General features: G+C 35.9%; 1 pseudogene; it reads left to right on the forward strand.

Annotated features, from left to right (window-relative positions):
• The first annotated feature begins 3,955 nt into the window (after window positions 1–3,955).
• LOC118832142 overlaps window positions 3,956–21,765 on the forward strand; it is a 30,506-nt pseudogene continuing 12,696 nt past the window's right edge.

Raw genomic sequence — 21,765 nt, forward strand, 5'->3', positions numbered from 1 at the left:
GGTTACATGGAATCTCCTCCTTTCTGGAAAACCCACAGCACTTCCCAATTAATTTTTAACTCTTCCTTCTGACCCCTTTATCTGTTAGAAGTATTACTTTTGACTCTCTGCTTAGATGTGGCAGAATCAGCCTTTTGCTTAGTGTCTCTTTTCAAGAGCACATTTCATTTTTAAGAAGGCATAGAGAATAATGTTTAGACTACGGAATTTTGGAAAAAAGTAGTGAATGATCATGAATTGAGCCTAAGAAAAGGGACAAAAACCTAGCCATACCTTCCCTGTTCTTAAAGCCCACTAGAAAGTCTTTGTTTTAATGAGGTCAAAGATCTCATTAGTATACAAAGGAAGTCTCAGAATGTTCCCTGGGGACACTGAGGGTTTAAGAGACTGAGATATGAAGTATTAACAAGGCAATAAACACAACATCAACAATAATTGTGAATATGCCTATGTAGTTCTGTATCACAAAATATGAAAGACTCTCCATATAGAAGGTAGAAGAAGTAAAACATTTATTCAGACAAAATCCCTGAACCAATTAAGTCCAACCCATCCAAGCATCAACCAACTCTCAAAACCAGTAAGCCCACTTTATCATAACAGCAAGGAGCTTAAAACATAATATTATAGCATGGAGCCTCGTCATCCCATAACCTTCCATCCCCCTGCTGGGGCCTTGCCACCAATACACATACTCACAGGATAGCACATGTCTGCTCTTTTCCAAAGCTCTAAACACTGTTCCAGCATTTCCTGTGACACACTTTCCTTTTCCTCTCAGTAAACTCCTCCCACCACATATGACTTAGGCTTCCTGTGAAACAAGCATGTCACATAGCCTATTAATGGGTGGGAAAGATCTTCAAATCTAAATTGTCATTACAGATGACTTGCTCAGGATCACAGGGTTAATGTTTCAGAGAGAGATGATTTTTACCCATGACTTTTTAACTCTACAGATAGTCCTCTATCTATTACCCCATGATGCAAAGCATATAGTGAATTCTATAATAGGCATCATAAGGCAGTGAATGTTGGCTGGATTTGTCATCAGGAAGACCTAAGTTGAAGTATTCTCCTTGACACATAGCTGCTTCTGTGACCATGGTCAAATCTTGGAACCTCTTACTACCACTCTGGCTAATCTCTAAGACTATACATGATAGAGGAGTCTCCAGGTTGCTTCTATGGAGAGTTTTTATACTGGGAGTTACCCACTGATACAATCACAGGTCCTGCATCTCCCCATGCAAACAAAACAAAACAAAAACCATCTAGGTTACTAGACTATAAACATCTTGAGGGCAGAGACCAGCAGTCATTCTTTTTATATACTACAGCATAGCACAATACCTGCACATAATAGGTGCCCAATAAATGTGCTGAATATGCAGTGGATCAAAATTTGTGAGGCAAAACAGGCTCAACATTGACTTATGATACATTTGTGGTTCAACTATTCATCCCTGCAGTCTGACCATAATTCTTTAAAATGCCTGTCAAAGCTTAATGCGCACATAATTGAAACAATAAGGGGGAAAGACTTTTTATTCCCTGATTCGGAACACGTTTTGTTGCAGCAGAGGAAAAAAATACAACTAGCGTTCCATTATTTAGAGTGTTATTGCAACATTATATAACACAGTACATTTATTATTACAGAAAGAGCTTTTTCTGTTTAAAGGCCCGAGTCATAAAAAGTTGTGCACCAGTTATTATCATTTACCTTTTTCTTAGGTACATTACTTTTCATATGAATTCATTAATACTTTACTCCCCAGTGTGCATGTAACCCAAAGTCTGCTTGCCAAAACTCAGCAGGAGGAAGTGGGGAGGGTGGGGGAGGGAAGAAGTCATTCTTGCTCAAGCTTCACACATTGAAATGATGCACTCTGAAAGAGAGCACAACACATTGGTTAAAGAAAATCCATAGGGAAGAACATTGTATAATATGGTTGGCCAGCATAAGGTGAATGTCCCTAACCTGTAACACTTAATGGGTTTCAATCAATTAATAGGCTGTGATTACATAGCTTCATATGATCTCGATTTTGTACAGCATCCTGACAATGACTATTTGAAAATGCTTGGTTAATCTCTTTCACAAAGCTTGATATTTGCTTTTAATATGAGGCAGCTCTTTTGTTCTTTGAACAAATTATATGAGGTTGGTAGCCTAAGCTACTTGTGTGTAACCTGATGGTTGAACAAGCCTGTTTATCTGGCTCTATTCACTGAAGTGTGGATTCAGGTGATTTGAGATTTGCTTTACCACTGTTTTTTTCTGGCAATGGATTAGTGTTAGTAATGGTGAGAGCCATATGTGATATATGGTTATATCACTGATTTTTGCCACTTTGGACCAAAGCAGAGCGAGTTCGTGCAAATGAAGCTTTGACCTAGTTGCTGAAAATGAGGAACAAAGTGGTATTCTCCCCAGCAATTGTAGTCTGTACACCGAGGAGTCTTCTGCCTGCCTGCCCCATTGTGCAGTTTGACTGCCTCTAAGGAGTTATCTCACTGGGTGCCAACAAATGTAGTCCCACTGTCCTCTATGCTACCAGTATTGGTCACCATCCCCAGGTATTTTTGCCTTAGATGAAAGAAGTTCTATCTATAGCAGCTAGGTGGTAGAGGTAGATTGAGCTCTAGAGCTGAACTCAGGAAGACTTGAGTATTAATCTTACTTCAGATACTTAATAGCTCTTTTTCCCTAGACAAATCAATTAATTATCCTAGCCTCATTTTATTGATCTGCAAAATGGGGATGATAATAGTACATTTCTCATAGGGTTGTTGAAAAGATCAGAAGAAAAATATGTGGAAAGAGCTTTGCAAAACTTAAACTACTATATAAATATTAATGGTTATTATGGCTCTAATGAAGTTTCACTGATTGCTTAGTATAATATAGTGGACAGAACATTGGACTCGAAGTCAAGATACTTACATTCCAGGTTAATTAAGCACTTCTAATCTGTAAACTTTCATCGATTTATTTCTTCTCTCTGGACCTCAGTTTCCATATCTATAAAATGAGGGGTTTGTGATCTTATGAACCCAAAAGTACTTGTAACTTTAAGAACCTATGGTGACATGAATACTTGAAGGACTTTTTTTTTAAATTTCCAAAACAAGGGAAGCAGAGAATATGGATAGCTTTCATGATGGATGTCATCTATTAAGTGGCATAGTGGTTAGAGCATGGGGATTGGAGTGAGGAAAAGCTGATTCCAAAGTCTTTTCAGATACTGACTAACTGTGTGAGGCTAGGCAATAGGAACAGCAGCAACAATCATAATTTAGCCAGTGCTTTAAGGTTTACAAAGAGCTTTACAAATATGTAGATGCAACATGACATAGTAGATACGGTATTGGACCTAGAAGCACTAAGACCTCTTTTTTCCTCCGTTTCCTCATCAATAAAAGGAAGATATTGCACTTCAGGATTTATAAGATCTCTTCCAGTTTGAAATTTATGAACCTATGTTCCTGCAATATAGTGTCCCCTTGAATTACGGATCAAGGGACAAATGCAGAAGAAATTTGGCTCTCATTGCTGCTTGGAGGATAGGCATGTACTCCATTTAAAACACAAACCATGCATACATATATAATAATCATATTATATTATTACAATGTGTGCCATTTTATAATATATAATTATAATATATGATATTATAACTATAACAGACAGTAATTTTTCCCTCCAGTTCAGCCAATGTTTATGTTGCCCAAGGGCAGGGATTCTTTCTTACTTATCTTTGTATTTTTCCCCAGTAATTAGTACACTGCCTTATATAAAATAGTTGCTAAATAATTCTTGTTGAATGAATTATAGAATGTGAAGGACTAGATTCATTGTAATGTTAAACACATTAATATTTGGAAGATATATCTGGAAGTAATTTCAGCCTCCAGATTCAGGATTAATCATTTCCTTTACATTGGGCCTATGGCTTATACCATACCAGTCACACCCTCAGGACATCCTGCGCAAGATTCTAAAACTTTGCATTATCATAGACAATATGGATGGTCAACAAGTGTGGCCACCTCTGATTCTCTCTTTAGTGAAGACAACGTAGATAGCTCACTTTCCAGAGGACACATTTATTTCATCAAATGGAAGACAATTCAGCTTTACTGGACACAAGCAACATCTTTACACTATCAAAGGTAGCAACAGTCTATAAGAGTTTGGTGAGTATAAATGAACACTACTGTATGAGGGGGTAATAATTAGCTTCACCTGTTCCACTTAGACAAGAAAATCTCTTGAAACCATATGTGAGTTAACAAATATTTTTATAGATGAGATCATGAAAAAGGCATGCATTTACAACCATATGAATAAGGTTTTCCCATTTCCCTCTTTAACGTATCTCCCTCCCTTGAGTCTCTCTCCTCTGCAAAACGTCTACCACAAAACTGCCAAACAGATACTCCTAAAACACAGAACTCATTATATCATTTTCCCTTTCCTCAAAAATTGTCAATGGCTCCCCATTGCATTAGGATAATGTATAAAGCTATTAGCCTGCCATTTATAGTCCTCCATATTTTGGCTTCCATCTATCTATCTGACCTTATTTCATATCACTCCCCTTGTCTGAAAAATATACTTTCCTCACCACTGGCTTGAAGGATCCTCACTTCATTCAAAGCACAGTTTGGATGCCATTTTCAACCTGACATCTTTATTTTTAGCCCTCCAATGAATAGCACTCTCGCCTTCCCAAAATTATTCTGTATATACTTTGGATTTACTTCATATATACATCCCTCCAGAAAAATGGAAGCTCATTGAGAACAGTAATAGTTGTGTTTTTACCTTTGTATATTCAGCACTCCAGCATAAAATTTTACAGAGGATTGTGATGGCAGATTATGAACAGAATAGACTCATAGAAAGCAGAATCAGTGGAGGATGAAAATAGTCAAAGAAAAAAATGATACGATGCTCAGTTAAGGAAAGTCATTCTGAAGGCATCTAAAGATAGAAAGAGGAGGACAACAAGAAGAAATCAGAAGAAAAATGGAAATAATCTCCAAAAAATTTTATGACAATTTTTTAAACCAGGAAGGATTATAGAGGTATATAGGTGTTCACTTTTCAGCCATGTACAACTCTTTGTGAGCATATGTGGGGTTTTCTTGGCAGAGAAATTGGGGTAGTTTGCCATGTCTTTCTCCAGCTCATTTTACAGATGAGGAAACTGAGGCAAATAGGGTTAAGTGACTTGCCCAGGGTCACATAACTAGTAAGTATCTGAAGCCAGATTTGAACTCAGGAGGATGAGTCTTCTTGACTCCATGCCTGGAACTCTATCCACTGTGGCATGTAGCTGTCCATAGAATTATCATACTTAGGCTCTAACAATAAAGTCCCAAATGTGCTTATAGAAGAGGTAGAAATTGCCCCAAAGAGAACAAAGACAATGAAAACAGCTCTATTAGATCAAGCACACATATAGAAAATTCCTGCTGTAGGCAACATAGTTGTAATGGCATCAAAGAATCAATTCATAAAGTATCTGAACGAGAGAAGATTCCAATAATAGTGGTATCTTGAAAAAATAATGGACTTAATTAATGTTGAAAAAGACAACCAAAAGAACATTAACAGCTACTGACCTACCTGGCTACTTTCCCATCAATGTAAAATTTTAATGAAACTTATCTACACAGGCATTTAAAGAGTATTTTATGAGGGATTACGAAAAAATAGACAGGCTTTTGCAAATGACATTCCATAGTAGACTATATTTTGCCCTCACACAATTTAGCACCTCTGACAGAGCCAGTCACATATGAGGTTCTTAATAAATACTTATTGACTGATAGATTAAATTGACTGAACTATGGACAGAATACAAGATCTCATTGTCAATCAATCCATCAATAAACATTTATTAAGTACTTCCTGTATTCCAGGCACTGTGCTAAGTGCTGGTCATACAAAAAGAGGCAAATTGCCCTCAATCTAATGAAGAAAACAACAAACATATATAAAAGCAAACCATATACAGGATGAATAGAAAATAGTTAGCAGAAGGAAATTACTAGAATTTAGAGGGATTTGGAAGTGCTTCCTGTAGAACATGAGATTTTAGTTAGAACTTAAAGACGTGTACATCATATTGTCTTGTATTTATTATTATCTTTAGACATTATCAGAAAAAAATCACATGGTAAAAATTAAAATATCACACCTTATTAGGAAATATGGTTTGAGCATTGTGACTAATTGCAAATTTATGAAATAAGACCTTCCTCCCCTCATAATCACAGCATATCAATTTGAACTCCGGTGATGACAGTTAAAGCCATTAAAATTTAGTCATTGAAAAAGGTGTTGCTTGTTCTGTATCATTCTTTCCACCTCCCTTCCAAATAGCTAACATAGCATTCTTTTCTTAAAGTATGTAAATAACTCAAATATGCATTACTTTTCCATTCTAGTTGACAGAAGGGACTCTTGTCCCTTCTACTCACTTCATTTGACTGCTGTATAATTCTTCTCATTTGTCACTCTGATTCCTGCTTATGACAGTTGCTTCCTCTCTCTTGGCTGTGTTGCCACTGTTTAACCTACATCAGCCTTTTATTTTCACCCCTGAGTTACAGGAAAAAGAACATAATCTGGTATACTTGACAAAGACTTGTAACAGCAATTTACCAACTTCATGCTTCCTTAAATCCTTGGCATATCCCAGTACCTTCAAGATGATTCAAACTCTCTGGCATTCAGTCTCCAGGGACCTTAACATATTTTTAAAAGTACATTTAAATACATTTTAAATAGTATTGTGTTTTAAAAATAAGCAAAATACACTGTTGGGATAAAATAGTATAAAAATATATACACACATGTATACATGTTTATGTATGTGTGTATTTGTGTATCTATATCCCATTTGTACATAATTGTTGGCATTTTGCTCCCCATTAGAATGTGACTCCTTGAGAGCAGGGACTGTCTTTTCCTTTCTTTATACCCCCCAGTACTTAGCATATTGCCTGGTGTTTAATAAATGATAGCTGACTAAATGTACTCTTTTATTTGGCATTTAAAGACTTTCATAATCTAACCTTGACATATATGTCCAATCTTATTATGTAGTACTACCCATCGTGAACTCTGTGGTCCATCCCTCTCTACTTACCCACTATGGTCCATCTCTCTCCTTACCTCTGCCTCTAAGAATCCCTAGTTTCCTTCAAGTCTCAACTCAAATGCCACCTCCTATATGAGACCTTTACCAAACTTCCCAACTGTTAGAGATTCATCTAATTCCCTTTTATATGTATATATATATATATATATATATATATACACACACACACATATATATTATATATATATCATATTTATATTCTAATATACAATCGTTTATAAATATTACATATATAATATATTTTGCATACACTTATTTGTACATGGTGAACATGTCTCCCTTATAGAATACAAGCTAATCTGAACTAAGATGTAAGAATAGAGAAAGCACTCAATTGAGATCTCCCAATATTGCTAAATGAGATCCCCGAACAATTCTAAAATACTACTTTAAATCAAATTCTGGAGTGGCAGGGCCAACAAAAGGTCAGGGTGAGATATTATTCCAGCCCAAGAAAATATAGGAGGTCAGAAAAAAAGATCTGTGACATGGGGGAGGAGTTTTGCCTGGAGCCCACATGCATGAAACACCAGTGGTAGAACTAGGTGATGGTGACAGAAGCAGCAGCAGTAGCAGCTTTGGGTGCTCTCAAGCCAGAGACTATAAAAGGACCTGGCAATTGGTAAGAAAGACATTACAGGGGCCCCTGGCTCTAGCACTGGATATAGAACCAGACTCTGACTACCCTATTGCCTTCTGGGTTATAATAGTTCAAGGGTGGAGAGAAGCACTTTCCATCAAAAAGGAGTGGAAGCCCTGAGGGGCAGTATCACTTCTATCCCCAAGGAATGAGGTATATTGAGGAACAGTTTTGTTTCTGGCAAGGTAGGAGAGTACCTAAGAAGTATTTTTGATTGTAAGCCCAAGGAATTAGAAGCCATTCCTGGGCGAAGATCAGAGTGAAGAACAAGAAAGCAGTGACAATACCTTTTGCCATATCACATCACCTTAGAGGCACCAAAATCTCCCAGAGTTAGCTTATAAAGGAGTGTGAAAAACCCTGAAGTTTGAGACAGTGGCCCTCCTAACCCATGCAGAGAAAAGAGCCCAATGTTAATATAGAGTTCCATTCAAAAGATAAGGTGGACGAATGGACACATGATAAACTTTGGTGACAGGAAAGATCAAAACACAAACTCAAAAGAAGCCAATGAAGTCAAAACAGTAAATAGCAAAGCTTCAAAGGGGGAATAATGTGAATTGGACAAAAGCCCAACAAGAATTCCTGGAAAAGGTAAAAATTATCAAATAAGAGTGGTAGAGAAAATAAATAAATAAATGGAAGCAAAGGAAGAAACTTATAAAAAGACAATTAACAGATAGGTCAAAGAGGTGCAAAAAATACTGGAGAAAATAACACCTTAAAAACAGAATTGACCAAATGGGAAAAGAGGTACAAAAACTCACTGAAGAAAATGATTCCTTAAATATTAGAATTGTATAAAGAGAAATTAATAACTCCATGAAACATCAAGAAAGAACAAGACAAAATCAAAAGGATTAAAAATAGAAGAAAAGATGAAATATCTCATAGAAAATAAAAACAGCTAACATGGAAAATAGGTCTAGAGAAAAATTAAGAATTATTCAGTTACCTGAAAGCTACGATCAAATAAAAAGCCTAGAGAGCATTTCAAGAAATTTTCAAAGAAAACTGTCCCAATATCCTAAAAAGGGCAAATGGTGAAGAGTGAAGTGAGTAAAACCAAGAGAACACTATACAGTAACAACATTGTTTTAAGAATGACGTTGAGCGACTAAGTCATTTTGATTATTTTAAATACACAAAATAAAAATAAAGGACATATGAAGAAAGATGCTATCTACATCCAGAGAGAGAACTGATAGAAGTGTATATAGAATAAATTTACATGTGAATGTAAATTTAATTTATATAATTTAAATTTACATATATATATGTGTGTATGTGTGTCTAATAGCTATCTCTAGGGTGGAATGTGGGGGGTAGGAAAGTAAAAAAAGAAAAAGGAAGAAATTTACATGATAACCTTGATATATATTTAAAAGGAATAGCAAGTTTTATGCAATAGATTTGCAGTTTCATGTGCAATCATCTTTTTATTATAATATGTTATAGAAATAATTGTTTTATGCCACAAATTAAGATAAATTTAAAGCTCAAAAAAAGAATCCAGCAATCACCACTTGAAGGAGATCCCAAAATGAAAATTCTCAGGAATATAATAGCCAAATTCCAGAGATCCTGGGTGTATTAGCAAGCACCCTAGCACATGCAGGATGGCCTGTTAGCACAGGTTCTTTGATCTGCTCTTATAAAGGAAAGACAGACTTTAATTAAACAATGCAGACTTTATTCTACCTAACCTTCTCACAAAGCTTGCTGAGCACCAACTCCTACAGCATTTCTTAATCACCCTTCTCACAGGAGCCAGTGAGAAGGGAGGAGCAGCAACTCCCTCTATGTCTCCATGGGGCCAATTAAGACAGGCACAACTTATGTATTCCCCTAACTCCTCTCAAGTCTCAATGGGAGCCAGTTGAGGCAAACACAGATTTCCCCCAAGCCTTGATGGGGGCCAATCAAGGCACACATAGCATCCTAGCTTGTGCATTTCAACCCTAGAGGTTCCCCACTCACTGACCAGTGCCCACCTACTTTATACTTAAACACCGCTCCTCCAGGATCCTGACCTTTACAATCTAAACAAGCGACACCTGGCCCTTACAATCTACACAGGTCTTGGTAGAAATGTTTTAAACCATAGAACTCACATCTAACACCTGGGAACAAGAAATTGTTATAGCCATGGATCCTGGAAAACCAAATTCCTTACACTTACACCAGGTCAAAGAAAAAATACAACTATAAAGAAACTGCTCCAGTACCTTGTAGTCACAATCAGGATCACACAAGATTTAGCAGCTTCCACATTAATGGAGCAGAGGGCTTGGATTTAATATTCCAAAATGCAAAAGAACTGGGATTACAACCAAGACTAATACATCCAGAAAAAACTGAGTGTAGTCCTTCATTGGAAAATATATTTAATGAAAGAGAATTTTTGAACATTCCTTTTTAAATAATATTTTTCCAATTGCATGTAAAAACAAATTTCAGCATTCATTTTTAAAAATAAGCTTCAAGTTCTCTCCCTCTCTCCCCCCCATTTTACTCTTCCTGAGATGGATAAAAATTTGATACAGGTTATACATATGGAATCATGCAAAACACAGAGTGGAAAAAAATTTAAAAATTGAGAAAATGAAAAATAGTATATTTAAATCTGCATTCAAACTCCATAGATTCTTTCTCTGGATATGGATAGCATTATTCACTGTAGGTCTTTTGGAATTGTCTTGGATCATTGTATTGCTAAGCGTAGCATTTCTTCTTCTGAAGAAATTTGCCATATCACATCACCATTTGCAACTGATCATTGTACAACATTGCTCTTACTGTGTACAATGTTCTTTTTAATTTAATGCAATAAAATTTTCCATTCTACATTCCTTAATGCTCTCCATTTCTTTCTTGTTCAGTAAAATTTTCCATGTTCCCCTAATTTGTCTGTGACATCATCAACCTTTATGTCTAGATCATAAAAATACTAAAGTTTTGGTAGTTTTGGTATAGTACTGAATAAGTAAATTGATTTAGGCAGAATTTTAATTTTTATTATTTTGATTCAACCTTTCAAGCCATTAATATTTCTCCATTTTTTAAAGATCTGACATTATTTATGTGAAAAAGTGTTTTGTAATTGTGTTCATATAGTCTTTAGCTTTTCTTGGCAGGTAGATTCCCAAGTATTTTATTTTTAAAATATGCAGTTATTTCATAGTCTGCAGGTATTTTAAATGGTATTTCTCTTCCTATCTCTTCCTCTTAGACTTTGTAGGTAATGTGTGGAAATGCTGATAATTTATTTGGGTTTATTTTATATAATGTAACTTTGATAAAGTTGTTAATTATTTCAACTAGTCTTCTAGTTGATTTTCCAGGATTTTCTAAGTATACCATTATATCATCTGCTAGGAGTGACAGTTTTGTTTCCTTGTTGCCTATTTGAATTCCTTCAATTTCTTTGTTTTCTATTGCTACAGCTAGCATTTCTAGTTCAATACTGAGCAATGGTGATGATGATGGGCATTCTTGCTTCACTCCTGATCTTATTATAAAGGTTTCTAGCTTGTCCGCATTACATATATTGCTTGTTGATGGTTTCAGATATACCCTACTTATGATTTTAAGGAAAGATCCATTTGTTCCTATGCTTTCTGGTGTTTTTAAGAGGAATGAGTGTTGTATTATGTCAAAAGGTTTTTCTGCAACTGTTGATATAATTGCATGATTTTTGTTGTTGTTATTGATATGGTCAATTAGGCTGATGGTTTTCCAATATTGGACTAGCCCTTTATTCCTGGAATAAATTCCACCTGCTCAGAGTAAATGATCTTTGTGCTATATTGCTATAATCTTGCTAACACTTTATTTAAAATTATTGCATTGATATTCATTAGGAAAATTGATCTATAGTTTTCTTTCTCTTTTTTCTCTTTTTGGTTTAGATATTAGCGTCATATTTGTATTTTAAAAGAAATTCTGTAGATGTTTTTATTTACCTATTTTTCCAAATAGTTTGTATATTATTGTAATTAATTGTTCTTTAAATATTTGGTAGAACTCTTGTGTAAATCCATTTGGTCTTGGGGGGTGGGGAAGGTTTCTTAGGGAGCTCATTGATGGCTTGTTCAATTTCTTTTTCTAAGATAGGTTTATTTAAGTGCTCTATTTCCTCTTTTGTTAATCTGGGCAAATTATATTTTTGTAAATACATATTTTACTCAGATTGTTAGATTTATTGCATTATAATTTTGCAAAACATTTCCTAATAATTGCTTTAATTTCATTTTCATTGGTAGTGAATTCATCCTTTTTATTTTTGATACTGGTTATTTGGTTTTCTTCTTTCTTTTATTTAAATCAAATTAACCAGTGGTTTTTTTTTTTTCATAAAAACAGTTCCTACTTTTATTAGCCCAATGGTTTTCTTCCTTTCTTTTTTTATTAATTTCTCTTTTGATTTTCAGGATTTCCAATTTGGTGTTGAATTAGGGATTTTTAAATTGTTCTTTTTCTAGTTTTTTTTGTATGTCCAATTCATCAATTTTCTCTTCATCTATTTTATTGCTGCAAGCATTTAGGGATATTAATTTTCAACTTTGTGCTGCTTTGGCCACATACCATAAATTTTAGAATGTTGTGTCACTGTTGTCTTTCTCTTTAATGAAATTATTGATTGTTTCTGTGATTTGTTCTTTGACCCCTTCATTCTTTAGGATTAAATTATTTAGTTTCCAGTTAATTGTTACCTCTGTTTCTAATCCCTTTGTTGAATATAATCTTTATTGCTATATGGTATGAAAAAGATGCATTTACTATTTCTGCTTTTCTGCATTTGGTTGTAAGGTTTTTATTCCCTAATACATGGTTATTTTATGCAGGTGCGATATACAGCTGAAAAAAATTATACTTCTTTATTTTTCCATTCAATTTTTTTTCAGAGGTCTGTCCGGTCTAACTCTTTTAAAACTCTGTTCATCTCCTTAACTTTTTCTCCTATTTCTTTTATGATTAGATTTACCTACCTCTGAGAAGGGAAAGTTGAGATTTCCCCACCTCTACATATTTACTATTTCCTCTCATAACTCATTTAACTTTTTCTCAAAGAATTTGGATGCCATGTTATTTGGTACATATATGTTTAATACTGATATTGCTTCATTTCTATGGTAACTTTTAGCAAAATGTAGCCTCCCTGCTTATCTATTTTAATTAGTTCCATTTTTGCTTTTGCTTTAAGATGATTGGTACCCCATGATTGCCCATCACCAATTGATGGCATCCCCTCAATTTCCAGTTCTTTGTCACCACAAAAATACCTGCTATAAATATTTTTAAAGCTCTTTATTCCTCTCATTTGTTCTCTTTGGAATGCAGACCTAGTAGTGGTAATGCCTGGTCAAAGACTATGTACATTTTCATAGTACTTTTAGCATAGTTCCACATTATTCTCCAAAAAGGTTAGACCAGTGCAAAAACCACTCAGGATAGCCAGGCAGGAAAAATGCTCAAGGTTATCTTGCCCTCTTGCCTTCCTCTTGCCTGGGTTGTTTGACTACTTACAGAGTCTGAATGAAATGGAAGTCAACCATTATGTTCTAATATTGAGGACCATCAGGATTTACTCTCTGCCCTGCTACTACCCCTAAGATCCCTCAGGCCATACCATCTGCTCTGTTTCTATGTGCTTCAGTCTCTTGATACTGTCATCTTAACTGCTTAAGTAACCTATGGAACTCCATGCCTTGCGATCTGTACCATGGATACCCTTTGGACAGTCAAGCTTTTCTATCTGTCCTGCTATTAAACTTCTTTTTGTGTGTTATTCACCTCAATTAGACTGTGAGTTGCTTATGAGCACAAAGTATCTAGCTTTTAATATTTGAATTCCCAGTGTGCAGTGCTTGGCACATGGTTAAATGCCTTTCATTCTTTTTCTGACCCATGCTGCCTTTCTCAATGCTTACTTCTCTCTTCATTGGAGAGAGAGAGAGAGAGAGAGAGAGAGACAGAGAGAGAGACAGAGAGAGAGAGAGAGAGAGAGAGAGACAGAGAGAGAGACAGACAGAGAGACAGAGAGAAAGACAGAGAGACAAAGACAGAGAGACAGAGACAGACAGACAGACATAAATAGAAAGACAGAGAAAGACAGACAGAGACACAGACAGAGACAGAGACAGAGAGACAGAGACAGAGAAATTTGTTAAATGTCTACTACCATGTGTGCAAGGCACTACAATAAAGGCTGGGAATGTAATAAAAGCAAAACAAACAAAGATACTTCATGCCATTTAGAAGCTTACATTCTAATGGGGGTAGACAACATATGAAAGGAATTAGAAACAAATCTGATAAAGATAGCTTTAAGAAAAGTTTGAGATATTTTGAAAAACAATCAATTTCTTGATGTGTATCAATAATGGAAATACTGAATAAGACATGTTCTCATATAAAAAATTTCAACTTAGGAAACAATTGTGGGTCTAGGATATGAAAAGTCACTAAACTAGTTTGGAAGCAATTAAATTAAATACAATAAATATTTATTAAGTGCCTACTATGTGCCAGAAAATGTGCTAAAAATTTGGGGGGTACAAAGGATGACAATCCCTGCCCCCAAGGAGTAATAATAGGGTAAGATAACATACAAAAGGAAACAAGTTTTGAAACTACCTGGTAGTTTCTGATTTAAAGAAAATTAATATGTTGCTTTGAAAGATCTGCAGGAAATGGCACAGATGATTTAAAGGTCAAAAGAATAGTTTCAAAGATAATCAAACCTTCACAGTCAGTATCAATAAATTTTAAAGCAGTCATTGAGGGGAATGCAAGCCTTGGATCCATCCACAAATGAATGCTCCATAATAAATATCTATTATGTTATATGTTTCCTTACTCAGAACACACAAATGACAATGAAAAAACAGGTAGATGGAAAAGTTATGCGATTAAGCTACAAATCACGTAAAAAGCCACATTGTTTTTTATATGTTGCCATTGTCTGTCATCCAGATTGTAAGTTTCTCATGGTCAAGGACAATCCTTTTTCTAATATATTTGGACTTCTGCTCAGTAAATTCTTGTTGTAAAGTAGAGAGTAGGAAGGGATGTTTGAGAACATTCAATCCCTTCATTTTACAGATGAAGAAACCAAGGTCCTCAAGTGGTTGAATGGCTTGGTCAAGGTCACACATGCTAGTCAGTCTTATGTGTCAGTGTCTAGTGCTGTCAGCCAAAATCTGGGGAAAGTACACTGGAATAACTTTTATACACTTAGAAAGCCACTACATGAACATATTTTATAACTATGTCCTATGTTAGCAAACTTTCTTGTATGTGGTCCAGGAAATACCAAGTTTACCTTGAAACATGTCCTGAAGTATATTATATTAGAGCCACTCTAACAACTTTCTTGTGGATCAAAGAGAATATTATAGCAATATACCATATAAAAGATGAGAGACAATGTGGTGTAGTGGATAGAGCATTGGCCTCAGAACTGAGAGCAACAGGGTTCAAATCCTCCTACACTTACTTGACATGACACTTACTGTAAGTCATTTAACTTCTCTGTGCCCTCAAGGAGCTCTAAAATGATAGGAAATGCCAACCTGTTTGGTAGACAGTTTCCTCATCCCAGAGTTCCCTATACCAAATAAATCACAGGACCAATCTCCAACCGTTTGAATAAAATGTAAATGTTGTAACAAGCAGCATCAATGATCCTAAAGTAGACGCATGCTTAAAAATCCACACAAGCATAAATCCTTCACCGTGTCTGAATAATATTCTAAAGCGGAACCTTTCATCATCTAAGTAGAATTATGACTGATACTTTTGTTCCAATGTTAGCCAATTGGAGCAGACTAAGGAGAACTAAAAAGAGTGGGAAGAGAAATTTGAGCAAAGAGAAGCCCTAAAATAACCTTCTTTAAAAACCCACAAAAGTCATTGGTGCAGAAAATATTGTTAGTTCTGCTGAGCTGTAGGTAATCAGCTTGTTCTAAATAAGATTTAAATTTTATAGCCTGGAATAGGCCATTTGAAGTATCACCCTGAAAAGCTCTCTTCCAAAATCCAGATTCAAAAAACCCACGTGTCCACTGTCCTGGCATTGTGGATAGTTGCATCTAATAATAAACGCCAATCGGGAAAATACTTATAATTGCCAGTTGTTTTCATAATTTTGTTGTTTAGATTCTATATATACATATACTTGTGTATGTGTGTGCATATATATGTACATGTGTAATTTTATTGATCCTTACAATACCTACTTAAGGTATACATTATAGGTAATTTTTCAAAAGTAGAAACTGAGGCACAGAGTTTAAGCAATTGGTCATCAAATATTTATTAAATTCCTTATTAATGTCCTAAGAAGCTAAGTGCTCCTGTACTAAGAGGGATAGAAAGGAAGGGAAAAGATGGTGTCTGCTCTCAAGGAGTTTACAGCCTAGTGGAGGAAACAGCATGCAAACAACTATATACAAGCAAGCTATATGCAAGATAAATTGTAAACGATCAACAAAAGGAAGACACTACAATTAAGAGGGGTCAGGAAAAGCTTCATGTGGAGGTGAGAGTTTTATTGGGATCTGAAGGAAGCCAATGAAGCCAGGAGGATATGAGGAGTGAAGGAGTATGATAAATTGAGAATAACTTCCAGGTAATGAATTTGGATGACTAGGAGGATGGTATCACCCTCAGCAGAAACAGCAGTTTGTGGTAAAGGTGGGTTTAAAATGGACAGTGATGATGGGAAGATCAAAGGGGGATGGTCCAGAAAGAGAAAGGAAGGGAGGATATCAAGGATAAAGGAGGATTTGGCCTTCACAAGGAGAAGGACTGCTTCTCCTGTCACTGAAGCAAAAGAGGAAAGAGGTTGTGATTTGAGGATATAGTATTAGAGAGAACAAGGCATTTCTCTTTTTTTTCCTCAATGAACTATGAGATGAGTTCCTTTACTAAGAAGAGAGAGGAAAGAGAGTAGAGTAGGTAACTTGAAAAGATGAGATTTGAAACAGATTCTGTGGGTTTGTTTTTTGTTTTTTTGGGTGAGGCAATTGGGGTTAAGTGACTTGCTCCAATTCACAGCCAGTCTTAGAATAGTAGTTTTCAGAGTATGAGCTGGGGAACCCTGGGGGTCCTCAAGTCCCTTTAAGAGACTTTATGAGATCAAAACTATTTTCATAACAATATGGAAGTCATTTTAAATTTTAATATGGTAAATATTGATAAATATAACCCACATAAACAAAAACTCTTTAGAGTCATCAATACCTTTTAAGTGTGTATCAGTAAGGCGATAAACACAACATCAACAATAATCATGAATATGCCTGTGTAGTTCAGTATCGCAACGTATGAGAGACTCTCTATAAAGAAGGTAGAAGGAGTATAACATTTATTCAGACACCAGAGAACCATATCCTATAACCAAATGTTTGGCTCCTGCAGCCAGTTAGCCCACTTTGTCGTAACAGCAAGGAACTTAAAACACAATATCACAACATGGAGCCTCTCCATCCCCAAACCTCTCTGACCCCCTGCTGGGGTCTTCCCAAAGACAAACTCAAAGTAAGCTAAGTCAGCCTGTTCAGCTCTAACTATCAGAACTGCGGCCATTAGCAGCCATAACTACTCTCTCTCTCTCTCTGCATTTCCTTTGACATAACTTCCTTTTCCTGTCAGGAAGCTCCTCTCATCACATGTGACTTAGGCTTCCTGTGAGGTAAGCAGGTCACATGGCCTATTAATGATGAGAAAGATTTTCAAATGTAAATTGCTATTACAGAGTGCAAGGAAGTTCTGAGACATAAACATTTAAGAACCACTCACTGACAGAAAAAATAAAACAACCAGGAAAGAGGCAAAGAATGTGCATGCGGAGTAAGTAGTAGAACAAGGCAGTATGGTTGTGTGATTTCCATGGTTACATAAAACAGCATGAGTATAGGAGGGAACAAGTTGAAGGCAGGGCAGTCAAGGAGAATGGTGAACTAATCAGGAATCAAAAGTTTTCAAGGGAACTTCAATGAATGAAAAATGAATTTATTAGCAATTGCAAAAGCCAGACAGTGTTAAATGCTAGAGATACAAATGCAGAATTGTAAACAGTCCCTGCCCTAGAGCAACTTACATTTCAAAAGTTTGGATAACATATATAAGGGACTGGTGATCAGGCAGGGGTATTTTGGTTTAGTAATTTGTGGGTTAAGAATGACTTTGAGTGAGTAAGTTACTTTGACTATTATAAATACCCAAATTAACTATAAAGATCATATGAAGAAAGACATGTATCTGCATGCAGAGAAAGAACTGATAAATTGAAGTATGTATAGAATAATTTTACATATATACACCTATTTGTGCCTGATGGTAGACATCTCTAGCTTGCGGGAGCAGGGAAGAAAAAAAAGGAAAAAAAGAAATTTCCATAATTTTGTTGTATATTTGAAAGGAATAACAAATTGTGCATAGTAGATTTCATGTGCAATCATCTTTTTATTGTATTATGTTATAGAAATGATTGTTTTATTATATAAATTAAAGATAAAAGAAAATGTTAAAAAAATGTTTATCGTAATGGTGAGTAGAGGCATATGTCAACAGTGACATAGGCCAGCAGCCATATAGACATCCCTGAGCATAAGGCCAGAGCTTTCTGGAATGATCCAGTAATTCATAAACTATTATCTCCTCAGAAACTTTTTAGATAGATGGTCTTACCTCTAAAGAACACTAGGTGCAGACATATGGCTATATCCCTTAGCATCTATCACCCTTATTCTATTATCTAAAACCCTTTAAAAGCAAGCAATTAACACCCGAGTTTTTAGGGTAGGAAGTAGTCTAAATTATCTTAAGGAAGATTGTAATGATCATCTGGATCAACCCTGCCCTCATTTTGCCTGTCTAAGCACTGACGTCCACAGAAGCTAAACAATGTGCCCAAGGCCACTGGGCTGGTTGCTGGTGAAATCAAAAGTAGGAGCCAAGCCCTGCTGACCTTCTGTATAATGCTCTTTACACTGTGCCATGCTGAGGTCTCTTTTCTACTATAATTTAAAGCTATTTTTTCCTTTTTTTTCACTGCCCTCAATGGAGGCAAACAACAGATGGTCACCATCTTTCTTATCTGGATAAAGAATCATTGGAGAGTAGATTATTATGGAAATCACCTCCTTTCCCCCAGTCTAGTGGGTGATGACTCCACTTAAGGGAAAGAGCAGTGTAGATGAAACTCAAAGAGTTTGGCCAGCCTCCATATATTCTGTGGATAAATAGAGCTCTTTGATGTCTAGTACATTCAGAACCACCAAATTCAGCTTTCTACTCATCAGGAAAGCTTTTCTCTCTGACTTTTGATGTGATGAAATAATGTAACCAGACGCAGTTAATCACACAGCCAGTCCTTATGCCATGCATGGGGGTGGGGTTGGGGGGAGGCTATAAAATGAAGCCCAATGTACTTCCAAAGAAAGGGAAAAATGTAAAAGCATACATCCAAAAAGTATACTCAACTGCCTTGGCATGACTGCTCTCAACCGAGCAGGTAGATTCTGGGTATTTTCATAACATAGTAATCATGCCATAAACATTGGTGAGGAAATGAGAATTCTTCTGCATACCTGCACGGCTGGTTTATGGCTTATCCTGTGTGGCGGCAACAATTTGTCTTCACTCTGTTCCAGACACATCTCCCTTTGATCATCCCGCTAGGCTGAACACCAACACATTCTGGAATAAAGAAAAGAAAGCTCTTATTGTATGAGTCTAATCCTTCTTAGGTCATCTGTTTATTTCTTTGTCCCAAACATCTGGCTTTTCAGGAGGTTTGGCCGGTATCACAAACAATAGTCCAATAATAAAAAGTGACAGCTCCTACAGGTTAGCAGTAGTGCAGGAAAGAATGCAAGGGTGGAGGGTAGGAAGAAGAGATTTGCACCATCAAGCTGGTTTATTAGTTCAGCTGGTTTAAAGGGCCAGCCAAGGTCCTGTTTTCAACTAGACTGTTTATTTGTATCACTGGACACTGCTATTTGAGGAAAATAAGCACATTAGAGATCTAAGTGCAGATTCTTTCTATGAAGAGGAAATTCTAATCTCTTCAGCATAAGCTATGTTGAAAGTTACTGAAATCTAGCAATTAACCCATATGTAAGGTTTTCCAAAACATGACTAATAAATGAATCACTAGACATTAAAGATTTAATTCATGGAACAATTTTTTCTAAAGATTTTTTAGAAATGTGGGAGGTCTTTACCCTCCCCCACCTAGATATAGAAATAGGAACAAGAAGAAAATTGTCATCTTTAATTTCCTTTCTTCCTTTTCTCTTTCTTTTTTCTTTCTTTCTTTCTTTCATCTTTCTTTCTTTCTTCTTTCTCTTTCTTTCTTTCTTTCTTTCATCTTCTTCTTCCTTTCTTTTTTCTTTTTCCTTCCTTTCTTTTTGTTCCTTCCTTTCTTTCTTCCTTTCTTTTTCTTCCTTCTTTCCTTTTTCTTTCTTCCTTCATTCCTTTCTTCCTTTCTTCTTTCCTTCCTTCCTTTCTTTCTTTCTTTCTTTCTTCCTTCCTTTCTTCCTTCTTCCTTCTTTTCTTTCTCCCTTCCTCTCTCCATCTCTCCTTACCAATCTCTCTTCATCCCCCCTCTGCTTTCCTCTCTATTTCCCTTCTTCCTTCCCTTCCTTCCTTCTTTCCTTTTTTCTTCTTTCCTTCCCTCCTCCTTCCTTATTTCTTTCCTTCCACCACTGCTCCCTTTCTCTCCCTTTCTCTTCTTTATCCTTTCTTTCTCTTTGGTTTAGACTGGGAAGTATATTGGACACTGTCAATTGGATGATGTGATGAGGCACTAATATAACTCAAAGATCTACCAGAAATGACAAAAAGGTACTCTTAAAAAACAAAAAAGCAAGCTATGGAACTTTTAATATATCTTTTTTAAAAAAAATATTCTTTGTAAAAACAAATAGTTGGATGATATGTGTAAGTCAATTCAATTCCATTCAGCCAACATTTATGGTAAGATGGTGGAGTGGAAAGAAGCCATTAGAGTCTACCAACTCTACTGAAAACCTCTTTAAAAATAAAAATGTCATCCAATCCGCACCCCCCCCCCCAAAAAAAAACAAATTGAAAACACCTCTAGCAAAAAAAGTTTTCTAGTTGTTTGTTTGTTTTTTTCTTAAAAGCTGGGTGTGATCACTCACAGGTGTTACAAACTAAATAACTTCCTGAAGCTCTTAACAGGTATGTTGAAAAGTCAGTGTTTGGTGTAAATCTAAACAGGCCAGAACCTTTCCCAAATGCAGACTGCTGGGCCCTGGCCATTCCATTTCCAATAAATTAATTTGGCAACCAATAGCATGGAGTCCACTTAGGTGATTCTCAGGTACTCCAATGATTCTTGGATTATCACTCTTTGATCTCTTTTTCTAGCTTGATTGTTGTCAGTACAAGATATCTTAATCCTGATATTTTTCGGTCTTGTGTTTCTCTTTTAGTATCTTGTTGCCTCACGACCTTGTTGACTTCTGTCTGGTCCAATATGATTTTAAAGGAGTTTGCTCTAGAATAAGGTTTCATATGTCCCATACAAAGCTTCTTGCCTGCCTTCTAATTTTGTCTTCTAGAATGCTCAATTCTTTTTCCTTCCTCTGGAGCTTTTATTTCCTGCCCCTCTCATTCTTTCCTTTACAGACTTCACACACACACACACACACACACACACACACACACACACACACACATGCAAATTCTTGCTTCATTTCTCCTAGGAATTCTAGCAGTACTTGTGGCAAAGCTATGCTTCTTTTGTAATGTCTTGCTTGTTGATAATGTAGAGTTAATTTCTTCATCAAGATTCAAGATTTTTATGATAATAAAATTGAGATGGAAGAAATTGAGACCCAGCAAGTTTAATCATTTGCCTTAGGTCTGTAACAACAATGCTACTTGCCACTACTGTGACTGTGT

Source organism: Trichosurus vulpecula, chromosome 9 (assembly GCF_011100635.1).
Source record: "Trichosurus vulpecula isolate mTriVul1 chromosome 9, mTriVul1.pri, whole genome shotgun sequence".
NCBI lineage: Eukaryota > Metazoa > Chordata > Mammalia > Diprotodontia > Phalangeridae > Trichosurus > Trichosurus vulpecula.